The sequence below is a fragment of the Panthera tigris genome, chromosome B2 (genome assembly GCF_018350195.1).
Source record: "Panthera tigris isolate Pti1 chromosome B2, P.tigris_Pti1_mat1.1, whole genome shotgun sequence".
NCBI lineage: Eukaryota > Metazoa > Chordata > Mammalia > Carnivora > Felidae > Panthera > Panthera tigris.
The window spans coordinates 29,867,965-29,895,348 of record NC_056664.1 but is presented as its reverse complement, the minus strand read 5'-3'; the positions used below and the strand labels follow the sequence as shown (position 1 = coordinate 29,895,348).

Genomic DNA, 27,384 nt, shown 5'->3' with positions numbered 1-27,384 from the left:
TATTTTGGTCCAAAATAGCAAACGAAATTTGGACTACAAATCACAGAAGTGTTAGTCTGTCATTGCAAATTCTTTGAAATAGCTGTTTGCTTACTTTGTGCTAGTTCAAAAAAAATCTCCTTACAATAATATCTTCTTGTATTTCAAGATAGAGCCAATCTGATCTGTGTCCCCCTTTTTTGAGGATATGAATCTATGTATCTTAGGTTCCCATATTTTCAGGGAGGGGATGTTTCTCATGCTCCTCACATGAATAAACTCTGAGCATTATTTCCTGTCTATTCAGTTCATGAGCCTGAGAAGCAAGCTAAGATTTTCTAGATTTGAAATACACCTTAAGTATCAGAGCAACCATCATCCCTGGCTTTTTGCCCATTATTATATTTTGGCCTAAATGATTATTCTCTTGATTTTTGGCCTAAATGATGATTCTCTTGATGTGATATATACACACATCACCCAAATATATGTATAAAATATATACATATATATATATAATACACACACATATATACATATATATGTGTGTACATATATATATATATATATATATAATAATTATTGTTTTTATAGGAAGAGGCAGTCTTAAAACTTAGTCTACTGTGTTATTGGAAGAGGATCCCCATTCACAATTGTTTCATTTCTGCAATTTATCCAGCACCAGAGGAGGTGGTAGAATACAAGTCTACCTAAGCCAATGGTGATCTGTGTCTTGTGTGAGCCAGCACTGGTCTGTGAATGTGCATCAGCCCACAAACAGATAGAGACAGAAATGAAAGTGAAACCTTATCCTGTCTCAGACTGGCAATCAACACAAAAATAAGCCTGTATATCAAGTCATTGGATCTGCTAAAAACAGTTTGATTACTAGCTGTTCGTGGACCAGACGTGGAGGAGCACAGTGTTTAACCTGGAAAGATTTTTTAGACTTTTGTGAGGGTCACATAAAATCTGGTAAGTTCTGGATACTGTCCCCAGACATACGGGCATGTACAAAGAAATATGAAGTGTCAGTGTATGTATAAGGATCATCTGAAGTGTTACAGATCTGGGTTACTTAATCCTAGAAAGAGACAAAGGCTGGAGAAGACATTTTGAACAATCACTTCATCACCCGACAGTGCTACTCCACTTACTTGTGAGTACAACGGGAGTAGACAAAAGCTGGATCCCATAACAACTATCAAGGGGAAAAGTTGAAAGATGCCATTTTTTAGTCGCTCCTTCCTCCAATCTGACCTGAGTGCCTACAATGTATCATATCAAGTTGTAGTCTCAAATCACTGCTCCAAATATTGCAATTTGTCATTCTTTTCCGATTCCAGGCCCCCAGTTTCCATGCCCAGAACTAGTACCCTCTTCCCACATAAAAGATTTCCACGTTTAAAAATCGTGATGGAAGGCAGAGACCATGGAGAGGAGAACCCATTTTGCCAGTCTTGCATTGGACATGTCATGAAACTTCACAGTCACGTGACCACCTGCCAGACTCTGCCTCAGGACATGGGACAGATAGGCTGGGACCACACTACATGGCATTTGGCACAGGTGTTTGAGTGACAGTGGTGTCATGCAGTTGCAAGGGGCAGCAGCAACAGCAGTCTCAGCCTCCGGATCCAGTGTCCTATGTCAGGGGACTCTGTTGTGAGGGTGGCATCTTTACCCAGGAGCAGGGCCCTGGCTATATGTGAGCCTCCCACTCGGGTCCATTGTGGATTCTGTTCCCGTCTGTGTAGCCTCAAGCCTGGCTTGTGACTTTCCTTGAAATAGAACAAGGCCCCACATTCTCTCTCATCCCAGTCTCTGTAACTGTGCACATGTATCACAAAGAGGCAGAAGTCGATGTAGGCAATAGCTTCAGAGAGCATGATTTCAGACTTTTTTTCCAGTTTTACTGAGATATAACTGACATACACCATTGTGTCAGTTTAAGGCTACAGTCTCTTGATTTGATACATTTCTATGCTGCAAAATGCTTACAACCAGAGCATTAGCCTAGACCTGCACCTTGTCACATAGTTACCATTTCCTTTTGTGTGGTGCAAACATTTAAAATCTACACTCTTGTTATCTCAGAGATTTTATGTTGAGCTGATAACCACTTCCTCAATCTGCCACCTGGCTCTGCCCCATGGGAGAGAAAATATGTATCTCCCAGCAGGTCTTATTTTTCTTCCTAGAAAAAACAACAATTTTTAAATGTGGATGTAAGACCCCTTCCCACAATGAGGGCTCTCATCAATGACCTCACTGCATCTCTACCTGGTGGAACCCCAGGATTGCTTGTGGGTTTGTTACAAAATGCTCAGGCCTCTCCCCATCTACGATGTTAGAGCGTTGGGCGTGGACCCAGGAATCTTAATAAGCCCCACAGGAGAGGCAGAGGCACAGCCATGTGGGAATCCTGCTTTATGTGCTTGGTGCTCAGTGTGTGATCTGAAGACCAGAAGCAGCACCAACCTTGTTATAAACCCAGAATCTCACACTCTACTCCAGACTGTCTAGCTCTTCCTCAGTCCAGGAAATTCCTGTGCACACTGAAGGCTGGGTCTCCCTGGAGTGTGTGCCTTCTAGGTGCAGAACCAGAACTGTGCAGTGTGCTCTAGGTTTGCTCTGATCTGCTTGCTTAGTGCTGACAAGTCCAGGGTTTGGTCCTGTTCCTCTCTCTTCTGTGGCCATCATCCCCTTGGTGACCTCATCTATGCTAAAGGCTCTAAACATCATTTATATGGTGTCACCTCCATATCTATTCCTCCAACCTAGATATTTCTCCCACCCTGCACTCTATATCCAGCTGCCAACTTCGCTTGTATTTCTAATAATCTCAGATTCCACACTCCTAAATTGTGTGCCTGTGACGCAGCTTCCCTAAATGTCCTGCTTCCAGAGTCCTCCCTGTTTCCATGGAAGGCACTCCTCATTTCTACCTGCAGTCTGAAGCATTGGATGCCGTCCCTGATTCCTCCTTCTCACAACCCAGAATTAATACATTAGGAAATGCTGTAAAGTCCATCTTTAAATGTATCCAGGACACACACACACACACACACACACACACACACACACTAACTGGAGCACAGTCACTTCCTATTATTTTCTCTCTTCAACCCCCACATAAATCCGACATCCCCCTCCTGGAACACTGTACTAGATTCCCACAGCTTCCCTTCTGGTCACTTGCCCTTCACCTCTCGATTCTGCACAGCAACAAATGCTTCCAAAGAGTAGTCCCAGGTGGACCATCTGATCTAAACCATCTGGTGGCTCCGCATCTCAGAGAAAACTGAAAACCCTTCTAATCCTAAGGTCTAGACATCTGACCACATTTCACATGCTCTCTGCTCCAGCCACAGTGGTCTCCTCACCCTTCCTTGAACACAGGACATACTCCTGCCCTAGTGAATGTGCCTAGAGGTTCTCCTGCCTGGAAAGAACTCCCTGAGACATGCTCTTCAACAACTCCTTGTGTCCCACACATCTCTCAGAGGTGAGCTTCCCAGTGAGGCTCACACTTACCACCCTAGTAAAGTAGCCACCTTCCCTGTCCCCACACAGGTAACTCTCTGGGTCAACTTCCTCAAAGCACCTACCAATTTCCAATTTAAACACTTCCCTTATTTACCACATTTATACAATATACAGTTGACTCTGAATTACACTAGTTGGAACTGTGCACATCCACTGATATGTGGACTTTTTTTTTACAATAAGTACTGCCAGTGAAGTTTCTCTTATGTTTTCTATTTTCTCCAGCTTAATTTATTGTAAGAATACATGTACATATACATGTAATGTACAAAATATGTGTTAAATGACTGTTCATGTTTTCAGTAAGACTTCTTAGCAACAGTAGGTTATTAGTAGTAGTAGTTAAGTTTCAGGAGAGTCGAAAGTTACACTTGGAATTCTGACTGCACAATGGGGTCATTGCCTTCAGTCCCCACATTGTTCCAGGGTCAAGTGGAGTCTGTCCCTCACCCCTAGGACATATTCTCCACAAGACCAGCATGTTTGCCTCTTCTTAGTCACTGAGGTGTCCTAGATGAAAAAAATAGCAGGTCCTGTACGTGGCACACGACATTATCAGTGGAACGATTGGTCAGCAGAGAGGACCTCCGTCTTCTGGATGAGTCTCAGGCACAGCCCGTCCGTGGCAGCTCCCACAAAAAGTGCCCCCACCTCACCATCAGTGCCGCCTCTACTTTTCCCCCAGGGCTGCTCCTCCTTCCCTTTTTCTGCTGAGCTCCCCCCTCCCACAGCGTTTCCCCTGCACAGCACAGCACAGCACAGCACAGCACAGAATTACAGTTCTGTCTTCAGAAACACTGTACTTAGGCTCTAGTGGGCCCTTTCTCCACAACCAAATAGAAGTTTACATTAGACCCTGCTTTATAAATCCATGAACTTGGATGGGAGCCACACCAGCATCACTAAACTAAGGGCAGGGAAAGGGCATAGAGAGGGAGGGAAGGTAGAAACTAACTGAAGTTGAAAAAGGATGAGAAACTCTCAGATTCCTCTCTACCTCCAGAATCTAAAGAATAATCCAGAAGACAGCTCTAGAGGGAGGAGAAGGGAAGGATGACTGAAAATTCATCTCTCCAAACCCCAGAGACTCCTGTGTGCAGAGCACACCTAGGTCTGTGGGAATGTCAGTCAAAAAGACTCTTGGTGATGTAACTGCCAGGGTCACCTGGGAAGAATGAGACAGGAACTCGGACACAAGAGCAAGAACAGGCCTGATGCTCCACAGAAACAGGGTAAAAAAAACCACCCAAAAGATGGGGCTGAGGGCTCAACCCAGGATGGAGCCTGGGCTGACCCAGTCACAGGAATCATTTGCTGCCCAAGGTCCTGGTGACAGGTGACATCCAAGCCTCTATGATCACAGGTCCTGGTGAGACAAGTATCCACAGAAGGGACAAGGACAAGGAGCAGAGACATGACCCAGCTGAGGAGTGAGCACGTCACACCAATGGTGCTTGAGCACCAACTGGACACAGGCCCTGTCCCCGCTCGGCTCCTCACAGTTCTCTCCTGTCCCCACCTGCACCAGACTCAGTACAGCAAAAACACAGGTTCTGAAGGTTCTCAGTGCTTTCATTTCTTTTCTACTTCAACTTTACAAATCCTCTCTTTTATTATCTCATCATCCCCACATGCCAAGAATTACAAAACACAATTCATATCTGGATTCTCATTTTCAGTGGGGAAGTAAGGCAACAATACTCTGACCAACATGAAATGAAGACGGGGATGGAGACGGTCCAGCCCTACCTCTGCTGGAATAAGAAAGCAGATCAGAAAGGGAACAGGAATCAGTATGGGGAGGGGTCATGGTGGGCGGGGGGGGGGGGCAGTCTCCTGTGTCCTCACAATATGCTAATGGGAACGCAGACACATTCTGACACCATCTGCAGGAAGTCAGGGGATCTCGATGTCACTAAGTGGGGGTGTGAACAGATCCTGCATCGCTCAGTGCACCACAGGCAGTGGGTCTCACACTGTGGAAAAAATTAATCATTAACAGATTTAAGTCAGTCACATAAGAGCCAATTTCTCAACAGCCCCCCGCATGTCAAAGTATCCTTAGTGCCCCCACCCCTCCTCGCTTCAGGCCGTCCAGAGTCTTACCTTTAGGAGCCATTAGAAACGAATCAGAGCCCTAGGCGCTGTTATCACCTGGGGTAGAACAAACAGGACGTGATCAGAACCACAGGAGATGAGACTAAAGGAGGAGCTTATAGTGGCGGGGGGGGGGGGGGGGGGAGGGACCTCCCTATGAGGTCCTGTCTACACTATCCCAGGGTTTCAGGGATCATCCTCTCCATACTTACGTGCAGCGTGAGAGTAGCTCGGTCCTTTTCCTCCTGTGGGAAGAAAATATCATGTTAGAGACCTGGGACAAGTGGACCATGGGATTCTAGAGCAACCTCCTAGTCCTGGTCCAAAATGAAGTTTCCAGAGTTCTGACTAAACACCTAGGACAGGATTGGGACACATCAAGAAAGAGTTGTGGGGTCACAGGACCACCTGACTTGCTGGAGGTCTGTCCTGAACAGGGACCTTCCTCTCTGTCCTGTCACTGCTAGGAATCAGGTCCCCATCAGCAGAACTACCAAGTGAAAATCTGCCCTTCATTTTCCAAGTGCTTTGCTACAGAGTGAATGTTAGTAATGGCTCCAGAGTGGGCAGCTACATGTGTGCGGATGGTATTTCCCAGGAACCAGGCAGGACAATGTGCTACCTACGAAACTCCCCAAGGGGACTAGAGACTCAGATCCCCCCACTCTGTTCCTACCTGAGAACTTCTTCCTCCAGATCACAGCTCCAACCACCACAATGACCACAAGGACAACCACAGCAGCAATGATGCCCGGGAAGGGGATGGAGGGCTGAGAGGATGGCTCTGGAAAGGGAAGGAAGGTGAGGGGCTCAGACCTCTGGCTTCAGTCTTGACTTTGTGAAGTTCTCCATAAGGGCCCTGCGTTCCCGTCAGGGAACCCTCCTTACCCCATCTCAAGGTGATGGGCTCGGGCAGCCCCTCGTGCTGCACATGGCACGTGTATCTCTGCTCCTCTCCAGAAGACACCACCACAGCTGCCCACTTCTGGAAGGTCCCATCTCCTGAAGGTCTGGTGTCCACAAGCTCTGCGTCCTGGGTGTGGTCCTGCCCATCACGCTGCCAGGTCAGGGTGATCTCCGCAGGGTAGAAGCCCAGGGCCCAGCACCTCAGGGTCACCTCACGGTCAGAGATCTGGTGGCGGGTCACGTGTGTTTTGGGAGATTCTGAGGAAGAAGAAACAGAGAATCCACACTGTGGTTTAGCTTTATGGGCCACTGAAACTGCATCCACGTGACCATCCTGAGGTAGACAGGACCACTGTTTGGATGGAAGAAACACAAAACCCAGAGAGAAGTCTAGCCTTTGGGATCTCCTGATCCTTGTTAAGTTCTGGAATCAGGGAGAGAGCCCGGGTGGGAGGCTGCAGATCTAAAGTGGGGAACACACTGTGGTCCTGACTGTGGTGGAGGGTGAATGACTCAGAATACCCAGACTCAGATCTCCAAACATGTTCTCAGGGAGAACAAGGCCTTGAGAGGGAAGGTCAGGGTTCACAAGGTGGCTGCCAGGGTCAGAGGGAACTGCTGATGGGTTATTTCAGGGATGGTCTCAACCTGAGTCCCTGCTGGGAACAGTGGATTCCGTCTGTCCTTGAGAGAAAAGCGCCCTCTAGGTGAGTCACTCTAGCAGGAATATGAACACCGAGGCGGATGTCCCTCTTCCCACCCGTGGGAGGGGCGCTGTTCTGACACTGAGTCCATTTTTCCTTCCTCGTGGGAAGCCAGCCCCAGTGGAGGGGCCATCGGGGAGGCCCAGCGGTCCCGGTACCTGCGCGCAGCAACGTCTCCTTCCCCATCTCCAGGTATTTGGGGAGCCCCTCCACGCATGTGCCCTCCAGGTAGTTCCTCCAGCGCTCCGCCTCATCGGCCACCTCCCACTTGCGGCGTGTGATCGGCGCCGCGGTGTCCGCCGCGGTCCAGGAGCGCAAGTCCTCGTTCAGGGCGATGTAATCCTCGCCGTGGTAGGCGTCCTGACTGTACCTGCGGAGGAGGCGGCCGTCAGGCCCGATGTCACAGCCATGCATTCTCTGGATGCTGTGTGACCCTGTCCCCGCCCCGCCCCCAGAACAGCAGTGATTAAGGTGAAACCGAAAGTAAACCCGCCTAAAAGCTCGTGCGGGCTCTTCTCGGTGTCGGGGGACAGGGGTCCTGTGACCTCGCCGCTGTGCTCAGACCCAGAGACTCGGGGCGACCCCAGCCCGTCCGTAGGGATGGGGGTCGTGCCCTGGACTCGGGTCCGCTCACCCGACACGGTCTGATTGTAGTAGCCGCGCAGGTTGTTCAGGCTCAGTCGGAAAGTCTGGGCGTGGTCCTTGACCATCCGCGTCTGCTCGTCCCAATACTCCGGCCCCTCCTGCTCCATCCACGGCGCCCGCGGCTCTTCCCTGGGATTTGGGGCGTCGCTGTCGAACCGCACGAACTGCGTGTCGTCCACCTAGCCCACGGAGATGAAGCGGGGCTCCCCGCGGCCGGGCCGGGACACCGCGGTGTAGAAATACCTCAGGGAGTGGGAGCCTGCGGGCGCGGAGGCGCTGAGACCCCGCCGGACCCTCCTCCCCGCGCGGGGCCCGGGTGCCAGGGGGAGGCGGCCAGGAGGGCAGGGGGAGGGGGACCCGAGTTGGGGAGAGCAGGGCGGAGTCCGGGAGGGGTCGGGGAGGGCAGGCTAGGGCGGGCTTGGAGGCGGGTGGGGGTCTGGGGTGGGGGCGGAGGACAGGCACTTTCCCTGTGGGTCCCGCGTCCCCGCTGGGCGGTCTCCTCGCTCCTGCCCCGCAGAGGCCCTTTACTCCTGACCCCGCACTCACCCGCCCAGGTCTGGGTCACGGCCAGGGCCTCCGACAGCAGCAGGAGGAGGGTTCGGGGCATGACGAACCCCATCCTCGGCATCCGGAGAGAATGTGAGTCGCAGCTGGTACCAGGGGCGGGTGCTGAGACTTTATGACCCGGAACCGCGGTGCCGCTGATTGGCTTCTCCGGAAACTGGACACTAATAGTGTGAACCGGGGCTGCGTCATTAGTATCCAGGCAGAAGGAGCTGACACAGGTCGTGACCTGGAGAAGTGAAACCAGGGCAGTTGGGGGCTCCCCACCACTGGGCTTCCCCGTCCCCGACACTAACCGGGGGCAGAGACCCTGAGAGGCAGGCCGGGACCTGGGACTTGGCCTGGACGCCTCACCTACTGCACAGAACTCTCTTTGTCACACTGTCTCCCCGAGTCTTGGTCCAGGAGCTGTTATTCTCCAACATTTTGTTCTCAGGATATCTATAGAGTCTTACAAATTAGTGAGAATCCCAGGGATAATTGTGTGTCTGTGGGTTATATCTATCCATATTTACCATAGTAGGAACAAAACAGAATTAAATATTTATTAATTCATTTACCATCATATGAAAACAGCAATATGTTTTTTTATGAAAAATAATTTTTCCAAATAAACAAGGCAGTGAAAAGAGTGGATTTTGCTTTATTTTACATTCTTGCAAGTCACTTTCTTGTCGGTGTCATTAGAAGACCACTAGATGTTCAGATTTGCTTCTGCATCTATTGTGTTGTTTTGGCTGAAGTATATGAAGAAAATTTACGTCCTTGACCAAATATAGGAGAATAGTATGTTTCATATCGTTTTCAGATAATTATGGGTATTCGTCTTTGATCTATATTAAAACTACACAAGTTGTACTTTCTCTGAGGTTATTTGAAACTGGAACCTGAACCGGTATCATTGACTGTCTCCTTCTGTGTTACATTCAATCCATAGGCCCATCTACACATGGAATGGATCTTGTGCTAATGCACAATTGTTTTTAAGTAATGTGTTGTGTGTTGTTTCACTTAGTAATATAGGTGTTCTGGCGTTGATTAGAGTGGAATCGAATTATCACAAAGTCATTTGTTTTGGGGTGCCTGCCTGGCTCAGTTCGTTAAGCATCCAGCTTCGGCTCATGTCATGATCCTGTGGTTCATGAGTTCTAGCCCCTCATCAGTTGTGCTAACAGCTTGGAGCCTGGAGCCTGCTGAGGATTCTGTCTCCCTTTCTCTCTGCCACAGCCCCGCTTGCACTCTGTCTTTCTCTTCCTCTCGAAAATGAATAAACATTAAAAAAAAATTTAAAGAAAGTCGTTTGTTTTAATATTACCACAAATCCCAACTGAAAAGGTGGTCAGTACCGAGAAGCTGTCAAGATTTTGGGTGGATCACAGGTTAAATGGGATGGGCTACATTGGGTGATGGGTACTAAGCAGGGACTTGTTGTGATGAGCGCTGAGTGTTGTATGTAAGTGATGAATCACTCTTGAAACTAATAATACACAGTATGTTAACTAACTGGAATTTAAATAAAAACTTGAGGGGAAAAAAAGGGTAAAAAAGCAGCGATAGCTCACATTAACCAGCATAGGGAGATGTTTAATATTTTGTGGGTTGTACAGTGCCTTGTTTTTGTCTGTAATTAGACAAAGTAATGTCATGGTTTCACAGTGTCCTTGTATGTTGATGTTCTGTGAGATGACTGGCTCATGTTCCACAGGATTATAATATGGCCCAGTGGTGTCATTGTCAGACCAGTTCCCGATGTGGGGGCTGCTGTTTCTTCTGTCTTCAATTCTGTGTTTTAAAATAGATACAACCAATTAATAATAATTAAAGAATTTGTGTTTTGGGAGCCTGGGTGGCTCAGTCGGTTAACGGTCGGACTCCTGATCTCATGGTTTGTGAGATGGAGCCCTGTGTCAGGCTCTGTGCTGACAGTGTAGAGCCTGCTTGGGATTCTCTCTCTTGATCTCTCTGTCTCTGTCTCTACCCCTCCCCTGCTCATACTCATTGTCTCTGTGTCTCAATATAAGTAAAAATAACTTTTTAAAAATCTGGAAGGACTTTTAAATTCTTAAATATCCTTACACATTGGCCCCATTAGTGTTCTTATGTGTTTATTTCTTCTTGTATCACTCCCTGAGGAGAAGCATTCTCTCAGCTTACCGACTGTGTAACTTATTCACACTAAAACTACTCCCAGATTTAGGGTAGGTTTTAGCTTTAATGTTTCATAGCAGGAATATTGTTTGTTCCAGACCCTAGTTCAAGTATTTAGCCCTTTTCATGGAGTACCTCATTCCTGTCTCCTAACATGTCTGCCAAATTTGGTTACTGTTCTCTATCTTCAGAGGCCAATCTTCTCAGGAAAATCAGCACCAGAGGAGAAAAAGGAAGAGTAAGTTATACTGAGAGCAAAAAAAGAATCATGTAGTGAGGAATAAGAGGGACTTACTGGGATTCATGCAGAGGGTGTACTTCCTGAAATCTCCCACTCTGGCACATTGTCTCTCTCCCCTCCACACACACACTTTTGGGCCCACATCCCCCTACTCTCCACACACAGGTGAGATCTTTGTGAAATCTGTGCAGTGTCGCATGGCCCTGGCCCAGCTCCTAGTGGAGCAGAACTTGCCAGCCATTGCCATCCTCCGAGAGATGTCCCAGGAGGAGAGGTGAGTCAGAGATGCAAAGATGTTTTGTGTCCTTGGGAGAAAATGAGACCACAGGGAGAATGGAATATGAACATTTTTCTAATTGCCTTTCTGACAAAGGCTTTCTTGCTGTCAGTAGTTTAAAGATCTTTGATAACAAAATCTTGTGGCTGCCAACCTATGTGGCCGAGGCATGGACAGTAGCAGATGAACACTGCCATCAACAACCACCTGCCTGAGGATTCCCACCCCTACCTGCATCGGGTAAACTGCACACTCACACGGGCATCCCAGTGTCCCCTCCCACCCCTTGATTTCCTATGTCTTCATACTGTACATCTTTGTCCCTCCTTTGGGTCTTCCTATTTTGGGGTCTTCCCAGTGCTACCCTCTGTCCCCTTCCAGGAGGCCTGTGCAGGCCAGTTGCCCGAGGGGATTGTCCATCACGTTTGTGTAAAGTGAAAACAATGCCAAGATCCTCAGTGATGTACAGGGTCACACTGAGGTCAGTAGTAGTGAGCTGCCTGATGAGATGGGTATTTCCTCCTCCAGTGAGTATTGATCTCATGAAATTGGTTCCTCCAACTCTTCAGAGTCTCCTTGTTCCTTAGAGACTTTGTCTTGAACCATATAGTGCAGGCAATGGTGCCTGATGCCTAATGGGTGCCTGACAAGTTTATGCCCCCAGATCTTGATACCTTGTTGGGATGTTGTGTTTATTTCCATGTGGGATCTCTTTCCACTCTCATCCAATTAATTGTCTTTCTTGCACCCCAGCCTCTTCTCTGACCCCACACTCCACACAAAAACCTGCACGTTTAGGGGTCTGTGTTTCTGCCAGTCTCACTTAGCCTTTCCATGCCTTATTGTAACTGTATGTTTTATCTGCAGTTGCACGCATGAGAGAGGATGCACCCATTCTCAGAGTCTGATGCACATCTCCCATCCATGAACCAGGAAATCATAGATGACCTAAGCTGAAATCAAAAGTTGGATGCCCAACTGACTGACTCACCCAGGTACCCTTACAGTGTATTCTTCCTAATTAATTTCTTTTAAAAAATATTTTAAATTTGAGTATAGCTGACACACAAGATTACTTGTTTTTTAAGTTTATTTATTTTTGAAAGAGATAGAGCATGAGCAGGGCAGGGCAGAAAGAGAGAGGGAGACACAGAATCTGAAGCAGGCTCCAGGCTCCAAGCTGTCTGCACAGAGCCCAACACAAGGCTTGAACTCACAAACCACGAGATCAGGACCTGACCCAAAGTCGGATGCTTAACCGACTGAGCCACCCAGGTACCACAAGATTACTTTTATTTCGTGTGTACAACATAGTGACTCAACTTCTGTATACGTTTTTTTCTTTGAGAAAGAGACAGCAAGAGCTGAGAAGAGAGGCAAAGACAGAAAGAGAGAGAGAGAGAGAGAGAGAGAGAGAGAGAGAGAAAGAGAGAGAATCTGGAGCAGGCTCAATCCCTCAGTCCCTGCAGGGATGGATCCCATGACCATGGGATCATGACCTGAGAACCTACTAATCCACCCAGGGGGCTTCACCTTGTATCTACACCATCCTGTGCTCACCACAGTGTAGCTTCCATGTGTCACCACACAATGATGTTACAGTCTCACTGACAATATTCCCTGTCCTGTGCCTTTTATTCCTATGACCTGTTCCTTCCATAACTGGAGCTTGTGTCTCCCACTCCCCTTACCCTGGTGCCCATCCTCCCAACCCCCTTCCCTCTGGCAATCATAAGTTTGTTCTCTGTATTTATGTGTCTTATTCTGCTGTTTGTTTCTTTATTCATTTGTTGTTGTTGTTGTTTTAGACTCCACATATGAGTGAACTCATATGGTACTTGTCTTTCTCAGTCTGATTTATTTCCCTTAGCAGACATTCTACCCTATTTGTCCATCCATGTTGTCACAAGTGGCAGCACATATTTATATGCATGTGTATATACCACACATCTTCCTTAGCCATTTGTCTCTGGGAGCATACAAGTTGGTTAGTGTGGCTTTTGGAAAAACTTCACTCACTGAACATCATCTGGGATGAGGGCGCCTCCTGGTGTCCAGGTCCCTGTCCAGGTGCTGGAGCTGAAGGAGACCCTAGGGATGGTCTGGCTGAGCAGGAGAAAGACAGCTGGGTCTTCTCTCCTTAGTCCTGTGGCCGCACATGGGGTGGAAGGTAAGGGGACACCCCCACTGCTCTGCTCTCAGGTGCATTCTGACTGAGAAGCCTGAGTGGGGTCTGGGCTGTAAGCCAAGTGGAGATGTCTGAGCAGAAAAGCCTGGGCATCAGTGGGGACAGGATGAGGTTTCTGAGCAGCCCTGGACTCCACAGCGGTCAGGCTCAGGGGTGAGGCAGGATTGCAGGAGAGGAGAGCTCAGGAGCTCGTGCATTGCTGAGGTGTCTGTGTCCCTGTGCGCCTCGTCCTCCAGCCCCACGATTGTGATACAGGAAAAACTGAAAAGTAGAAAAACTTCCTTGGGCTCCTATTTCTATATGTTTCAAAATTCAGTGAAACAAAAATCATTTCTGATTTGGAAATAGCTTCTCAATGTCTACATACGCTCCGTAGCATGGACATGCACACTCATATTTTGTGAGTTGAAGCCCCACATCAGGCTCTGGGCTGACAACAGTGAGTCTGCTTGGGATTCTGTCTCTCTCCCTCCCTTTCCCTGTCTCTCCCCACCCCCCCCCCCCGCCCCTGCTTGTGTACTCTCTCTGTCTCTCAATATAAATAAATAAACTAAAAAAAAAAAAAAAAGAATTGGTGTTTTCATTTTTTTGGGTAAATACCCAAGAGTGCAATTATTGGATTATATGACGAATCACTATGTTATAAACCTGAAAGGAATGGAATAGTGTGTGTAAACTGCAATCAAATAATAAGAAAATAAAAAAGAAAAAGACAATTGGAAATATTAGAGAACAGTATGCAAAGGAAGACAAAAATGTCACACACATATATTGGCAATAAATACACATAAACAAAATGAGACGTGGAATAAAAAATGGGAATAAACATTCTGAAAAATATCTCCACAATTTAAATGTACCTGTACTGTGACATAGACATTCTCTTTTAGGAATTTATCCTTTTCTAAAAAATATATTTATTTATTTATTTTGATAAAAAGTGAGAAAGAGTGCATGCAGGAGTGGGGAGAGGAGCAGAGAGAGAGGAGTGAGAGAATCCCAAGCAGTCTGATGCCAAGCTGGATCTCAGGAACCCAGAGATCATGACCTGAACTGAAATCAATGGTCTGATGCTTAACCGACTGATCCACCCAGGTGCATTTCTTTCAGGAGTTTATCCTAAGGAGATAATCACGTATGTTCTCAAAAATATATTTGCAAGGGTGCGCCTGGGTGGCTCAGTTGGTTAAGTATCCAACTTCGGCTTAGGTCATGATCTCAAGGTTCTTGATTTCATGCCCTGCGTCAGGCTCTGTGCTGTTAGCTTGGAGACTGGAGCCTGCTTAGAATTCTGTGTCTCTTTCTCTCTCTGCTCCTCCCCCACTCACTATCTCTCAAAAATAAATAAACATTAAAAACTTCAAAACTATATTTTCAGGGATGCTTCTTGAATTGTGGCTTATAAAAACAAAGAATGGAACTATATCTAAGTGCTATAATCAATATGATAACGATAAGTATAAGTAGTGGAATACTTCTCAGGCATTATCCCCATGTGATGTACACAGAGGGTCAAAGTTAATCATCAAAGCAAACCCATGAGGCACCCCCTACGGGATCCCTTTGTACACACAGGGAGAGGGAGACTCAGGGAGGATAAGAAGGTAGTGGAACCAGGGTTCAATCCAGAACGTTTGCACTGAAAGGCTTTGTCGACTTGTCTTTCTTTGGTTCTCTGTCCATCGGGAGGTGGGTATGAGTGTGCACTCCATGCAAGTGAACTGTTGCAATGTTCCAGAGTGTTCTGCAATGGGATGCTGCTAGGTTCAGAGACTAAGAGGACATTAAGAGGCAGTGTGACTTACCTGCACAAATCAAACTAAAGCCCATCATCCCATATACATCTCAAGGCCTCCAGTGACTCAGGGTCAGCTGACTCCAGATGTAAAATGAAGAACAAGCGTGAGCCCCTGGTGACACGACGCTGGCACTGTCCTGTGGGAGGTGGGCATTAGCAGAAATGACAAGAAAATGTAAGTCACTCCTGAGGTGAGTGTGTGTGGAGAAAGATCAGGATGTCCCGAGGACAGATGACAGGAGACCTAACGGGTCCCCAGTCATTAGAATCAATCATTCTACAGAGTGTAAGAAGCATATGGCATATGGAACAGAATCGGAACCACACACACTGGTGAACAACCCTAGAGGAAGAAAGAGCTCTTGGGAGTTAAAACGATGACTCTAGAAATGAATAATTTAGTCGATAAAGTGGATGATTACATTTGTATTTCCCCAAAGTAGTACAGTTGGGAGGTGAAGGCAGCAGGAGAGAAGACCTGTTTGGTTCTTAAAATTTGTTTCCAAAAATTTCAAGAATATTTCTCAGAGTTGACAGGGAGCAACGCATATGTTGAAAGTCCTACCCAAGTTCTTAACTAGAGTGGATGACAAGAGACCCACACGAAGACACGTCACAATGAAATGTCAGGAGGAGGGTAGAGGAGCAGACACCTCGGAAACTCCAGACACAACAACACAGAACTGGCAGCTGGGAGACATGACCCACGGTCCCCAAATCCCGAAGACAACTGTGTCCAGGACAGAGTCTCTATCCCATCACCGTGGGAGTCAGGGTGAGGGTAGCCCAAAGGCACGTCAGGTGTTTAGAGTGTCAGTGTCTACTTTCCACGTTCCCTCCATGGGATACCACTAGGCAAAGGGGAAAATGATGGAGAAAAGCAAAAGGGAGCACATGGGATCCAGGCAACAGGGGGCCAGAAGGAGAGAGGCAGAGGGCACCCAGGCTGAGCTCAGGGGATCCGGCTGTCGGCCCTGCCCCAGGTGTGCAGGCATCCCGTCCACATGGGGCAGGACTGAGGGCTGCAGGATGGGCATCTGCACAGACATGAGGTGGAATAGTGGATGGGCTTGAATAGATTCATGAAGATTTACCCGGGGGAGCTTGGGAAGGATTTAAATGAGAACAACAGACACTAAGCAAATGAAGGATAAGATATGTATTTACTCCAGGAAAATAATAAGATGAGTTAGGAAAGGTAAAGTAATCATAGTCTACTAAATACTCAGTTGTGAGTAGCATTTCACAGTCATACAAATGCAAACAGTGCACACTGAGCTAATCAAAGTTATAAAATAATTATACGGGGCATATGGGAGAGTATGAAAGAGCAAATTCAGTAAAGATGATGCATAAACCTGAAAACCAGAGAATGGGTGCAAGAAGCAGGTTATTTAGAGGCACAGAAGCAATAATCAGAGAGTCAGCTGACATAACTAATGCAGGTGATCTCGGAGATTCAGGATGGGGGGGCATGGAAGATTGGGGACACCTGACTTGACCTCAAGTACTGCAGAAGTATTAGACTTTTTAAAACTCTGTGTCTATCCATTTGCTAAAGACAACATGGTGGGTGACAAACAGAGTCAGGGAAGTTCTGCACGGAGGCCATAGAGGTGGGGCCGGAGTTAGTGGAGTCATGGAAGCAAGGGTTGGATTTTTATAGGATGATTTTGTTTTGATTTATTTAATGTTGCTTCATACAAATAAGACAGCATGTTCGTATGAGGAATGACTGAGCCTGTAGAGAGGGGGAAATGGATGATGCAGGCGCCCAAATGGAGGGGCAGCCTGAGACAGGAGGGGCACTTCCACCATCACTTAGAAGGTGAGGACACAGGTGCCGATGTGGGGGAGGGGAGGGAGGATTGTGCTGTTCTCACCTGAGTCCTTCTTTCTGAGTGAGAAACAAAGGAATTCATCATCTCAGGAAGGGGGGCAGGGAGGGGTGCAGGAGACTGAAGAGGGGGGAGGAAGTGCAAAGCATCCCTCTCAGGAGGGGGACAGTGAGCTGACTGGGGAAATGGCATCTGGAGACAGCAGGGCTGGGGCCCCTGAGCTCTGTGCTCATCACCTTAGAGAGAGAGAGTTCCAGCACCAGGAGCATCTATAATAGACTAGAAGAAAACGCAACAAAGTAGTTCAGGTGTGAGAATTACCATCCTTTTTAATTCTCATCATTCGCTTTTCTCATTTTATAATTTTTCTACAGGGAATATACATCACATCATATATATTGTACATCATACATACACATCCTAATCAGTTTATACATGTTTCTTTACATTTTAAAAAGGAAGGAGATGGTAGGAAAGTCAGCAGCTCAGGCCACAGAGCTGGGAGGGCTGGGCCTGCTTGTGTGTGCCCTGGGCAGGGGACTCACAGAGACTTTGCTCCATTTCTCAGGACCCCCTTCTCTGGGGGTGGGGGGATGGGGGCAAGCAGTATCTTTGTCTTCCTTTTGGGGTGTGCCTCTTTATTCATTTATTACTATCTTGTCAGGTTTTTTAAAAATGTTTATTCGTTTTTGAGATACAGAGACAGAGCGTGAGTGGGGGAGGAGCAGAGAGACTGAACTTGAAGCAGGCTCCAGGCTCCAAAATGTCAGCAGAGAGCCCGATGCGGGGCTCGAACTAAGAAACCGTGACATCAAAACCTGGGCTGAAGTCAGACGCTCAATCGACTGAGCCACCTAGGACCCTCATCTTGTCAGTGTTAATGCTTTCTAAATGATGGTTTTTGTATGTTACATGGCATTTAAGCTATTCTCATGGGAGCATTTGTCCACACAATCTAGCCCACCTGCTTCAGAAATGGAATTTCAAAGGCGAAATAGTTCAGTGAAAAGATGATTGGTCCTAAAGTAGAAGATTAGAACGCAAGTCTTATTTAATGATCTGAGGATGATCTGTCAAGTGTTAGGGATTTTAAACTAGTTTAGTTTTTGAAAACATCACTCCAGCACGTACGAGAGAATCCAGTAGATAATCACAAACATCCAAAAATAAAGAAGTCACATGGTAACCCCTCTTCCCCCATCACCCAAGTTCTGTACCCAAAATCCATCACAGTGAGCCATTTCTCCTTTCTCCTACCCAAAATATACATCCGTGCATATGTGTCTACTGTTACATCAGTAAGAAGCTCAGGCCAGAGACTGGGAGATGATATCTGCAAATCACATATCTGATAAAGGCATTGCTTTAGAATAAAACTCATAAACCCATAAAACTCTTTTCTTTAATGTTTTACTTATTTTTGAGAAAGCGAGAGACAGAGTACTAGCAGGAGACAGCAGAGAGAGAGAGGGAGGGAGACACAGAACCCGAAGCAGGCTCCAGGCTCTGAGCTGTCAGCTCAGAGACTGATGGGGGGCTCGAACTCATGAACTGCAAGATCATGACCTGAGTCATAGTTGGATGCTTAACCAACTTAGCCTCCCAGATGACCCAGAATACCCATATAGCTCTCAAAAAGCAATAATAAGTAAACAACTCATTAAAAAAATGAGCAAAAGCTAGGGCGCCTGGGTGGCAGTCGGTTGAGTGTCCAACTTTGATGCAGGTCACGATCTCATAGCTTCTGGGTTCGAGCCCCGTGTGGGGCTCTGTGCTGACAGCTCAGAGCCTGAAGCCAGCTTCAGATTCTGTGTCTCCCTCTCTCTCTCTGCTCCTCCCCCACTCATGCTCTGTCTCTCTCTCTTTCTCAAAAATAAATAAATAAATAAAATTTTTAATGAGCAAACATCTGAGCAGACAGCTCACCAAGAACATATATATTCCTGGCGAATAAGCACATGAGAAGGTGCTCAACAGCAGGTGTCATTGGAGAAATGCAAAGGGAACAACAGTGATCTGCCATCGCACTCCTATCACAATGGCGGGAATCCAAACACTGATAATATCGAGTGCTGACTAGGACTTGGAGCAACAGAAAGCCTTAGTCACTAATGGCAGGAATACAAAGTAGCACAGTCACTGTGGGCATCAGTCAGCAGTTTCTTGTAAAGCCAAACACAGACTAAGCATGGGAGCTGCCGATCGCTCTCTGAGGTGTTTACCCAACTCATTAGAGGACTCATGTTGCACAACAACCTGCATGCACATTCTCATAGTGGCACAGCCTGTACCTCTGGGCTGCACATCCTGACTTCCTTCCAACACTACTTCATGCAAAGGGACAAAGCATAAAGAGGAACTTCACGGGGAGAATCTGGGCAAGACGACCTTAGCCAGGGGATGAAGGTTAACTTCATCAGTGATGACCAAGTGATCACTGTATGCTCTTGATATGTTGTATTGAGAATGGCCCATCCAGTTGTGGTCTCCCCAGGCCCATAGCCTCAGGCAGCCTAATTCACAATGAAGGATAGTCTACAATGTACCTGAAAGTTCTCTTCAAACATATCAGGGTCATCAAAATATGAGAGTCTGAGAAATGGTCACAGCCAGAAGAGCCCAAAGGAGACGTGATTGGGATTTAACTCAATGTAGTATCTTGGATGGGATCCTGTAAGAGAAAACAAAACCAATAAAACAAATCCCGTGTGGAGTTCAGTAGTAGGAATCATGAGTATTGCATCATCATCTGTGGTAAATGCATCAGGTTGAGGGTGGTGTTCACAGGGCAACCGAGTGTGGGGCGAACAGGGACTCTGCGCTAACTTTGTAATTCTCTGTAAATCTCAAACTATTCTAAAATGAAGCAGTTTCTTTTTTACAGTAGCCCTCAGACAAGTACTAGGTCCAGGAGGAAAAACTGTCTACTTTTCAGGTTTCCTGGGGTTGTTCAAGGGATTGGAGAGAGGGGTTGTGGGGAGGACAGAGGGAAACTACAGACACAGGACAGGGCTCCAGAATCTCCTCTCCTCTGCTCTCTGCCCCACCCCTGCACCTGCCCCCAGGGCTGCTAAGAAGGCACCTTCATCCCTCCCACCCCCTTCCCTCCCTGCTCAGCCTGACTCAGCTCAACCCAGTCCTCTTCCCTGGCGGTGCAAAACCGGAGAGCGTCAGCACCCCCGTGTGGCCACAGGGATGATGACAGAAAACCCGAGTGCCCTTTGGGCTTCTCCCCAGGGGTCTAATGGGACCTTGACCCTAGAGTCCCTGTCAGGTGTTCCTGCTCCTGCTTCCAGAGCTATAGGATCCTCCTCTAGGGAACCAAGTCTGGATTGTCCATTCCTAAGATGTGGTCCAAGAAGGGGAGGAGGAGGAGGCAGAGCTCCCCTGGGTAATGACCTGGAACCTGGGGAGGCTCCAGGAGAGGTGAGCAGAGGTAGGAAACTGTGACATTAGGGGATGAAGGCCAACAAGAGTGCAGGAGGAGGAACCAGGGACCAGAGGTCAGGGGAAGGGTCATTTTAGGACCCTTGTGAGGGAGGAGGGGTTCTGTCTGGAAGAGGCACAGGGGCATCTGGGTGGGGCCATGGTGGACATCTCTGTTTTGCACCTGATGGTCATTACACAGGATTTAGCCCTGTAATTGGTCAGGAAACTGTACTTAGGTTTAGGCCTTTTTCCATACTTACAATAGGAATAGTTCAAACATCCCAGAATGAAGGGGAAAGAAGAGAGGGGAGGTGGTTAAGGGGCTCCCTTTCTTCCAGAGCACGACCCTCTTTTGCTGGGGAGGCAGGGAGAGGCAAGGAATTGAGAGGAGGGGCAGCAAGGTGTGTGCACCCGAAGGGACCTGGTTCTAATTCTGGAGTTTCCGGATCCCACTCCCTGGGCTAAGATTTCACAGCCACCTGCCATCCACCTCTGTGTCACCTGGAGACATTCTCTCCTTGTGAACACGGGAAACACTCCTCCAAGAGGAACAGCCCCAGGGCCTCCAACAGGGAGGTGCCCAGCAGCTGGGGCCATGGAGGCTGCATTCCTGGAGCTCAGAGACAGGACGTGGGGTGGAGGCTGGATGCCGCAGGGGCTACAAGGACATGAGCCATGAGTCAGGCCCAGGCTTCTGCCTACCATTTCCCCCAGGACCCAAATGTGTCCCCTTCCCACTCCCCAGACCTGCAGGACCCATGCATCTCAACACCATGCCCAAGATAGACATGGGGAGGAAGCTCCTGCGTGTGTGTGGGCAGGGGGAGTCAGACCCCCCACAGTTGGAACCTGGAGGGTGGCCCCTACCCCACCTGGAGAGAGCAGGACCCTGGCGCCCTGCCTCTTCTACCCCTTGGTGCACCCTCGAAACAGGGACCTGCTGTCTGGGTCTCTCAGGCCTGGCTTCCTGTCCCTGCAAACTGTGAAATCACAACCTCTGTTTCTGTTGCATCTACAGACCTCATATTGTCATTTCTGTACACTGTCACTCGGGTATAGACAATTCTGACCTCCCTGTGATTGCTTCTCTAAGCCACGACAATTCAGGGGTTTGACGTGTGTTCTAATTTCCAATTATTTGTGGACTTTCCAGAGATCCTCATGTTACAGATTTCTAATTTAATGTCACTGCGGTTACAGAGTGTACTACATAATTTCCCTGCCTTCACATTTATTTAGGGCCAGACTGTGGTCTATTTTGGCTCATGGAATGGCCAAGTCCTTACCTGTTCTATTAACGAGAGAAGAGTATCAATCTCTAAATACAATAGTTAATTTGTCTATTTATTTACCCTTCTTCCACTTTATGTGTCACCTGTTTTAGAGCTCTGTACTGAGGGTCTTCTCCATTCATTACTTTGTCTTGCTGTGATGCTGACCTATTATTCTTATAGAACGTCCTTCTCTGTCTCTAGCGATGCTCCCTATGTGACAACATATTTTGCTTCAGATTAATGCAACAGTTCAGACTTCTTATGCTTTTTATTCCCATAAGATATTCATTCCTTCACCATTTAAGTTTTAACTTATTTTTGGTTTTGTAGTTCAAGTGTTTCTATTCTACATAATGTATAGTCCATCTTGATATTTATGCAGTCCAATAATGTCAACTTTTTGAGTAGAATTTTAGTTGGTTTATATTTAATATGATTCCTGACATGGTAGGATTTGGGTCTATCATTTTGCTCTTTGTGTCTGAAGTGTCTCATGTCTTTTCCATTCTTGTACCTCCTTTCTACCTTCCTTTGTTTCAAGCAAATAGTTTTTGTTTATGATTTGATTATTCTAATGGCTCTCTAGTTGTATTTATTTCTGTTAATTTTTATTGAAGTTGTAGGAATTGAAACCTGCATTTTTAACTTTTCACAATCTACTTAAGGTAACATTGAACTCCATCCAGTAAATACAGGAATGGAGTTTCATTTAGGCCCCTCTGTGCTAGTATTGTTACATGTGTCACCAACATACATTGTAAGCCAGATAATATCATGTACCACTTAGTGTTTGGCACAGTCATACATCTTTTAAAGAAGTTAAGAAGATGGGAATGCAAGTTGCTGCAGCCACGCTGGAAAACAGTATGGAGATTCCTCAAAAAACTAAAAATAGAACTATCCTATGACCCAGGAATTGCACTACTAGGCATTTATCCACAGGATACAGGTGTGCTGTTTTGAAGGGAGACATGCACCCCCATGTTTATAGCAGCACTATCAACAATAGCCAAAGTATGGAAAGAGCCCAAATGTCTAGCCAGGGATAAATGGATAAAGAAGATGTGATATATACATACAATGGAGTATTACTCAGCAATCAAAAACAATGAAATCTTGCCATTTGCAACTACATGGATGGAACTGGAGGGTATTATGCTAAGTGAAATTAGTCAGTCAGAGAAAGACAAAAATCATGACTTCACTCATATGAGGACTTTGAGAGACAACACAGATGAACATAAGGAAGGGAAACAAAAATAATATAAAAACAGGGAGGGGGACAAAACAGAAGAGACTCATAAATATGGAGAACAAACTGAGGGTTACTGGAGGGGTTGTGGGTGGGGGTGAGCTAAATGAGTAAGGGGCACTAAGGAATCTACTCTTGAAATCATTGTTGCACTATATGCTAACTAATTTGGATGTAAGTTTTAAAAACTTAAAATTAAAATTAAAAAAAATAACAGTAAACCAAATACGGTAAGCGTTAGGTTTCACTAAACACTTTTTTTTTTTAAGTTAGAATTATTTTCTGAAGGCATTCAGTGTCATGAAAGACAGGTGAGGAAAAATACTGTGCTAAATTTCTCTCTGAGTAAATTTCTGTCTGCCGCTGTTACGTTATCCATTATCTTAAAAATCAGGTTCTCTGTGATTTAATTATTACAAACTCTTTTCTGTTGTTATGAAGTAATATTCATACATTATTAAAGAAAAACTTCCGAGCTCAAAAAAAAGAAAAAAAGAAGTTAAGAAGAAAATGTATGTGTATAGACTATCACCATTTTTGTTGTTAATCACTCCATTCTGTTTATGAGTTAACATCTAGTGTCATCTCTTTCTGGCCTGCAGGACTTAAAAGTAGTTCATGGCAGAGAGCTCGCAACGAATTCTCCTAGCTTATATTTATATATAATACATTTATCTAAAATTTTTCCCATCATTTATATTTACCTAGGTTATATTTATCTCTTCTGTGCCACTTCCTCCCTACTTTTGTTTTATTTCTTAAGGTTTTTCAGATGAGATAAAATTCCCCAGGGGTGAATGCACAGTTAGAGGAATGTCACCAATGGTTTAGACCCATGGAACTAGTAAGACGATAGAGAACAGGTCCCTTATCCTGAGTTTCCTGATGCCCCTTTGCATCTGGTCCTCACCCCAGCCCCCGGCCCTGGGCGGCCACTGGTCTCCTTTCTGTCTGCACTTGTGACATTTCTCATTCTATTACATTTCTCATGAGGAGGCTCTCCTTATCTCCAGCAATGTGCTCTCTTTTCAAATCTCTTTTGCTCCTGATGTTAACATATCAGCCTCTTCATGTCACAGTTTGCCTGGCACAACTGTTTCATCAACTTACATTCCGCCTGTGTCTTCATAGTGAAAGTGGACGTCTCAGTTCTTGTTTAGTGTTTATTTATTTATTTATTTTTGTAGGGCAGAGAGAGAGGGAGTCAGAGAATCCAAAACAGGCTCCTTGCTGTCAGCACAGAGACTGACGCAAGGCTCGAACTCACAAACCATGAGATCATGACCTGAGCTGAAGCGGATGCTTAAACAATTGAGCCACCCAGGTTCCCCAAAAGTGCATGTCTTGTGCACAGCATGCAGTTGGCTTATGTCTCTGCACACTGTGACCCATCTTTCTGGGGTGTGAGACTGTGTCTGCAGTGGGGTCACCTCTTCAGCCTGCTTCTCCCCAATAGAATTGTAGGGCTCCCGAGGCTTCTTTTCCTTTTCTATGTCTCTGCCCCTTTCCTTGAAAATTTCCAGCATTCCTGCTAATCTTTTCCTCCTAAACTCTCATCTCACAGTCCTTCCGACTCCACCCCTGTCCCGCTCCTCAGCACCTGCCTCATGTTAAGTATCTGTGAGGCCAGCACCCATGTCCAGGTACCAACATCTGTATCGTCATCCATTGCAGTGTCACAAATTATAACACAATTCTGCAGCTTCACATGACATTATTATGGCAATAAATTCTTGAGGATCATAAGTGTAAGGACAGGGGAGCGGGGCAGCTTCAGCTAAGTTTTCTCATTAGGTTGCAGCCAAGATGAAACTAGAATCACAATGATGCGAAGGCTTGACATGGGCTGGAGGATCAAGTTCACGCACCCACCTGTGGCTACTGGCAGGGAGCTTCAGTGTCCGCAGACTCATAGGGGGAAGCCTCAGTTCCTCACATGTGGGCCTGTCTGCAAGTGAGGATCTTTCTGACAGGACACCTGGCTTCTTCCAGAACCCATGATCTGAGAGAGGGAAAGAAAGGGAAGAGAGAGAAAAAAAAAACACATTCCTTTGGGACCTAAACTCTAAAGTCACACCCCATTACATCTCCCTTATTTTCTCCGTTGGAAGTGAGTCACTGAGTCCAGTCCATGCACAAGAGGAAAAGAATTAGTTCCACCTCTTCATGAGGAGAGTATCAGTGAATCTGTGAAAATTTTGAAAACACAACATCCTGTGTGGAAGGTGTCACATGGACATGAATGAGCTTTGGTGTGGTTTTCTTTTGCTTCTGTTCTCATGAGTGATGACCTTCTCAGATCTATAGGCTCACGGTTTTTGCACTAAAGTAGAAGAATTTCCAAACATAATTTCTTCAAATCTTTTTTGTTTTTTTTTTTTTTGTCTCCTTCTAATTTTTGAACTGTGATTGTCTATTTGTCTTTTTAATTCTCCTTTGGATTTCTGAGGTTATATTAGTTTCTCTTCAATCTTTTTTCTCAGTGTTTTTTGAGTTGGGTAATTTGTATAGATTTATATTCAACCTCATTGATTCTTTATTCTCCCTTCCCAGGGTTTCAGTGGAGTTTGCTTGTTGAATTTTATTACTTTTTTTTCTTTTTTAGTTCTAGAATTTCTATTTGGTCTTCTTTGTACATTCCACTTCTTCATTCAGATTTCATTTCTGTTCAGTCTTTAAGAACTTGATTTTCTTAAATTATTTCAACACATATTTATTCATTCTTTAAAACTATTTCCTGAAGTTCATGGCAGCATTTGGTGTTGATTCCAACATCTGGGTACACGGGGGATATGTCTGTGTTGACTTTCTCACAGTCACACATCTCTGTTTCTTTGCATGTTTGGTAATATGTCCTTTAAAAGTAAATGAATTATGCATTTTAAGCTTTAGCAAATCTGGAATCTATTTTATTTATTTAAGTTGAAGACTGTTTTTATCCTGGAAGTGTTTCACTTGCATGGACCCCACTATGACTTTAACCCCCACATTGTTGGCAGCTATTGTCTATGCCCTGTTTTTCCCATATCCAGAGGCTGCATTTTATCCTGGGTCTTGAGTGAGCCCCCCTCCATCTGTGTGACCTGGTGGTCAGTCAAGGGTTCGTGCAGGTTCTTCTCAGATTTTGGCCCTCACCTTCTCTGTGGTCGTCTTGTTCCTGATATTTTCCCCTAACTTCCAAATGCCCTCCCAGCCACAAAGTCTGACCATCCTTCATCCATTATGATTTTATTTTTTAAGTAAACTCTATGCCCTATGTGGGGCTTAAACTCATGATCCCAAGATCAAGACTAAGCCACACTGGCACCCACAGTATGATTTTTCTTGCTGTTGCCTGAGCCTTGTGCTGATTGGAGAATTCATAAGTCAACAGCGCAGACTCACAAATTAGATCAGGACAGTTGTGTCTTTAAAGCTAGACCTCTTCTGGTTCTTTCTGTGTTATCAACAGTGTCTCCTGGCATCCCTCAGCCATGCAGAGTGTGGTGCTCATCCAGGGAACTTGAGTGACATTCTATTCAGATCTCAACCCTCTGCTGCTCCCTCACTTTCAAATTTCCCCCTTTAAATATCCAGCTCCTTGGCACTGTGACTGCTGTCATCTGCTCTGGGAGCCAATGGGCTGCAGTTTTGCTGGGGGAGGGGAGCACCCAGAGGGGAGAAGGCTCTGTACTTGTGGTTCTTGCCCATTGTAGTGGTGGTTATTCAAGATTAAAGTTCTCATGTTTCTGCCTGCATTTACTTTTCAGTGACTTCAAATGTTTATTTTTAATGTTTTTCTCCAGTTTTCATAATTGCCTTCTGGGGAAGAACTTACTCCACCCCTTCCTCCTGCCATTACCGGCAGTCTCACCTGAGAGAGGATTTGGGGTGAAACGTCCCAGCACATGATCTGATTTTGTGTGAACGATGTGGATTCAGGCCCCTGCGGTTTCATGTTCAGGCTTCTCCCACTGAAATAAAGGGAGTCCTGGGATCTGGGCACCAGCTGACTGGATATAACCCATAGTGATGTAGAACACTCCTGAGCCGCCTCCCATCCAACTGCTTCTGTAGTATTAGAAACAACATCTTTTTTTTTTTTAAGATTTTACTTTTTAAAAAGTAATTTCTACAACCAACATGTGGCCCAAACCCACCACCCCTGCAAGAGTTGCATGCTCTACTGACTGAGCCAGCCAGGCCCCCAGCCTTTTTTTGTAATTTTCAGTACAATATGCCCCCCAGAGTGGGCCTTGAACTCCTGACCTTAAAATCTAGAGTCACATGCTCTACTCCCTGAGCTAGACAGGCACACCTATAAACACATTCTTTCGTGAAAATTTTCTTTTTCTTTCTTTTCTTTCTTTCTTTCTTTCTTTCTTTTTCTTTCTTTCTTTCTTTCTTTCTTTCTTTCTTTCTTTCTTTTTCTTTTAGTATTCAGGTATTTATTCTTTTTCATTCTTTCAGTCCCTTTAATTTACAAACTATTTTTAAAATTTATTTATTTTTTTAA

At 46.0% G+C, this 27,384-nt stretch overlaps 1 pseudogene; it reads right to left on the bottom strand.

The window, feature by feature from the left end:
* Nucleotides 1–4,652: 4,652 nt before the first annotated feature.
* Nucleotides 4,653–8,514, bottom strand: LOC102957422 (annotated as a pseudogene).
* Nucleotides 8,515–27,384: the final 18,870 nt, after the last annotated feature.